Below are 4,698 nucleotides of genomic sequence, written 5' to 3'. Positions count from 1 at the left end.
ATTTATTCTCCATGCTAGCAGACTCCTTCATAAAGGCACATGCCGGAGCCATCAAGGTAGCAACGAGGAAGTCTGACGTTTTCAAAATCAAGCAGAGAGAGAACGAGATGCTGCGGGAATTCATGTCCCGCTTTCAGATGGAACGGATGGAGCTATCGCCAGTATCTGATGATTGGGCAGTGAAGACCTTCACCCAAGGCCTGAACGAACGAAGCTCAGTGGCTTCAAAATAGCTGAAGCAAAACCTGATTGAGTATCCGGCCGTGACCTGGTTGGACGTCCACAATCGGTATCAATCAAAGATCAGAGTTGAGGATGACCAGTTGGGAGCCCCTTCGGGCTTAGTATACCCAAACAGACTCTTGGCAAAGGAATCAAAACCAAACAAAGAAAGGTACCAGCCGTACCTCGAAGATAGGAGGAACGCCCCAAAGCGCAACCTACCTTACAATGATCGGAGGGTGGACCAAGGACAGGACCCTCGAAGGCTCATTAACAGAACCAGGTTCGATCGAAACATAGTGCCAACAAATGCGCCCTACCTATCGGAATACAACTTCAGCGGCGATGTGTCGGATATCGTGTTCGCTATCAGTAATATCAGAGACGCCAAGTGGCCCAAACTGATACAGTCGGATCCTTTGCAGAGGAATTACGACTTAGTATGCGAGTTCCACAACACGCACGGCCACAGGACCGAGGATTGCCATCAACTACGAGAGGAGGTGGCTCGACTGCTCAACAAAGGACACCTCCGGGAATTCCTTAGCAATCGGGCCAAAAACCAGTTCCGAGAAAGGGAGGCAACCAAGAAAAACGAGGCAAACGAGCCGCAACATGTCATCCATATGATCATGGGGGGCGTCGATGCCCCGCAGGAATCCGTGATAAGAAGAACAAAAATATCCATCACCAGAGAAAAACGAACTCGGGGATATATCCCCGAAGATGCCCTCACATTCAGCGAAGAGGACACCGTGGCCCTGTCTCAGCTCCACAATGATGCCCTAGTAATTTCCTTCCTTGTAAATTCTTTTCAGATAAAACGTGTACTCGTGGATCCAGGTAGATCGGCCAATATTGTCAGGTCAAGGGTGATAGAATAGCTCGGACTGCTCGACCAGATCGTGCCCGCTACTCGGGTCCTCAATGGATTCAACATGGCAAGCGAAATGACGAAAGGAGAAATCATCCGTCCGGTTATTGTGGCCGGCACGACCCAAGACAACAAATTCCATGTCATCGAGGGAGATATGAGGCATAATGCCTTATTTGGGTGGCCGTGGATACACTGCATGAGAGCAGTACCATCCACCCTCCACCAGATGATAAAATTCCCAACAAAAGATGGGATCAAAACCGTCTACGGGGAACAACACGCGGCAAGGGAAATGTTCGCAATACACGACGAGGTACCAACGCTCATACCTCCGCCCCCAAATAAACCAAAAAGTGAATCGGGCCTTACCCTCGATCGAGCTTAACAAAACGAAGTAGAAATCCACGCCCATCTCTGCCCCAAGAAATTATAACGAACCAATCCCGAGGGCAACATCCTCGAGGAATCTTTAACAAAGCCAGATTCGACAAGGACGCACGGCCGGCAGGGGCACCTCGCCCATCAGAGTACAATTTCAACATTGCTATACCAAACATCGTGTTCACCATAATGGCTCAAACCTATTCGACCGAATCCCCCTCAAAGGAATCACAACCCGTCGCGGGAACTGCATGGCACGCACGACCACGAGGTCGAAATTGATCATTAGCTTAGGGGGAAAACAGCCGTGCTACTCAATAAAAATTGCCGTCGAGTATTGTCGAGCGATCAGGCTCGAATTCAGCCCCGAGGGAGGAAGGCAACCAAGAAGAACGAAGCAAATGAGCTATGACGTATTGCCACGATAGTGGAGGAGCGGCGACACCCTCCAAGGACTTATAAAATGGAAAGTAAGAATGCTTGTTACCAGGAAAAGGCGGCTATGGGGATACGTTCCGGAGGACACCCTTACATCCAGCAAAAAAGACATTGAGACTTCGCCTCGAACTCACACTAACGCATTGGTAACCTTCTCCCTCATTTGATCTATTTCAAATAAAACATGTGCTCATGAATTCAGGTGGTTCGATCAACACATCAACATTGTCGGGCCGAGGTTAATATTGCGGCTCGGACCGCCGGGTCAAAACACGAGCACCTCTCGAATCTTTAACAAATTCCAGACGGCGATCGCTACAGCAAGGAGAAAGACCATTCTCTCGATACCGCACGGCTTGCTCAGACGGGAACAACGAGTCCCATACCATCAAAGGAGGCGCAAGGCACGAACGTCTTATTCAGACGGCTACGAGCGCACCGCATGAAGACAGCGCCGCCCCCATTTTGCCCGGGGATGAAATTCCACACAAGGGACAGAATTAAAATCGCGAGCGAAAAGCAATACACGACAAGAGGAAATTCCTCATCATATAACGCATCGCCGGCATCAATACCTCCACTCTCGAAAGGATCAAAGGTAAGCGAACCACATCTTCGGCCAAGTCTGATTAAACACAACGGAGGGCCGTACTAGAATCCATGCTCCGAAACAGCAGGAACCTATCAAACTACGGAACATCGCCTACACACCCGCAATAAAGAAATATTACCTCTTTCCTTCGTTGTTTTTTACTAACCTGAATGCAGACATCCATCCAGGGCGTTCGGAAGTGCTAGCTCTACCCGAGGATCCCAAGGCCTTAATAGGACCTGTCGCACTCTTTCCCCTCGGCCGGACTTCCGCCCCAAAGAGGGTCTCACCAGCGAGGTTCTTAGCGGAGCAACGTACCTCTTAAGGAGGACCCAACAAGATCATAAGCCTTCCTTCTAGAATCAAACGGTGGAGGACACCCCCCTTTCTGAAAGCTCCGACCGCTTAGAAGGGTCGGGGAACGACATACCAAGTTTCAATAGGGAATCATGTACCAGACCAAATGGTCCAAGGAGCCGCACCTGCATGGGCCGAGCTCACAACAACGAAATGATATGTATTTACGCCAAGCAATAAAAGAATATCTTTCAGCATATCATACTCCAAAAGAAGAAATTTCAGTATACTCTCGACAAGGATCCCTCCACCGAATGTGTCCCGAAGTAATCGGAGACTTGACGTCGACAATTTGGTGCTCGCACGACCCCAGGATCGGAACTCCGGGCTCATAAAGACCCAGCACGGTAACTCCAAGCTCACGAATGACGGCCTTCAAGCCCAAGCAAACTCAATGACTCGGAGACTATCGCCTTACACTGGGAAACCCGAAGCCGTAAGACCCCGAGTGGGCAGACTCGGTATAACTAGATCTATTCTACATAGCAACACAAACTGTAAGACCTCAACAGGCATGACAAACTGTAAGACCTCAACAGGCATGAACAATTTTGTAAGACCTTACTACAGGCATAAAACTCAAAATCCCAAAGTTTAGGCTATACGTCGCATTTGTAAGAATCCCGAAAGGGCATAGCCTCGGTGTAGACACCTAAACTATCACTCGGGATCAAAAATGGCTCTGGCCAAACACATATGACTACGGTCAAAACGACTGATCCAGCCAAAATAATGCGACTCGGGGATGCCCGATCGTCGCTAAATAAAATTGCAGGCCATTACTTTAAATATACTTCAGAAAGAATCGGTTAAAATAGGCTTTCCCTCAACAGGCAACCGAGCTTCGACCATGTCAGCTCCAAATCACAAGGCTTCGACCTACTCAGCCTACGAGCTAAGAACCTTCCGAGGTGCTCGAACATCACCGCTAACAACTTGAAATCGAGGTTCTTCTCGAACCGACGACGGGTCAGACAAAATTATTTCAAAAAGACCTTAACGAGAGGAATACAAAGCCTACAAGATGCCTACGGGCAAAAGCGTAAGGGCCATTATCGCCAGCCAAATAAGCCTCCGGGCCACACACTAAAAGGTCTCAACGACCAAACAACGTAAGAGCCATTGTCGCCAACTTGAAAATTGACAACTTGAGGATTAGAATGAGCTCGAGTCGTAACCCGATTCGGAGACCAGATCCAAAATAGTTAACTATGCAAGTTGCCGAGCCGCATATTAAAAGGTCTCAATGGACAAACCGCATAAGAGCCACTGTTGCCAGCTTGAAAATCGAAAAAACTTGAGGGTCAATTGAAGCTCGAGTCGCAACACGACTCGGAGATTGGACCCAAAATAGTTGATACAACAAACTACCAAGGGCGAGAAATAGAAACCATCGTCATCCACCCATGCAGCCACGAAAAACTTGAGGGTCAATTGAAGCTCGAGTCGCAACGCGACTCTGAGACTGAACCCAAAATAGTGGAAACAACAAACGCCCAAGGGCGAGAAATAAAAACGATTATCATTCGCTCATGCAGGCAAAGGAGACTGGAGGTCTGGTAAGCTCGAGTCAAGGCCGGCTCAAAGATTGAGCCTAAACAGCTGGGCAAAGCATAGAGGCCCCAACGCCTACTTATGACAAAAGTCACACTTAAAAGCCTTCGGGCCTGCCTAATTAGCTTCGGGCCCACGAGGTTTCCATCAAACACCGAAACCAGCCCGCCTGGTCAAAAGCAATGCAAAAAGGGATACGAAAGAGATAAGGCTTCAAGTTTTCCCTTATTTTATATACACAAAAGGCGCACTCTCCATCTACAAACATGTTCTACAG

The sequence above is a fragment of the Nicotiana tabacum genome, chromosome 5, assembly GCF_000715075.1.
Source record: "Nicotiana tabacum cultivar K326 chromosome 5, ASM71507v2, whole genome shotgun sequence".
In the NCBI taxonomy this organism is placed as follows: domain Eukaryota; kingdom Viridiplantae; phylum Streptophyta; class Magnoliopsida; order Solanales; family Solanaceae; genus Nicotiana; species Nicotiana tabacum.
The sequence above is the reverse complement of the archived record's forward strand: the minus strand, read 5'-3'. Positions refer to the sequence as shown.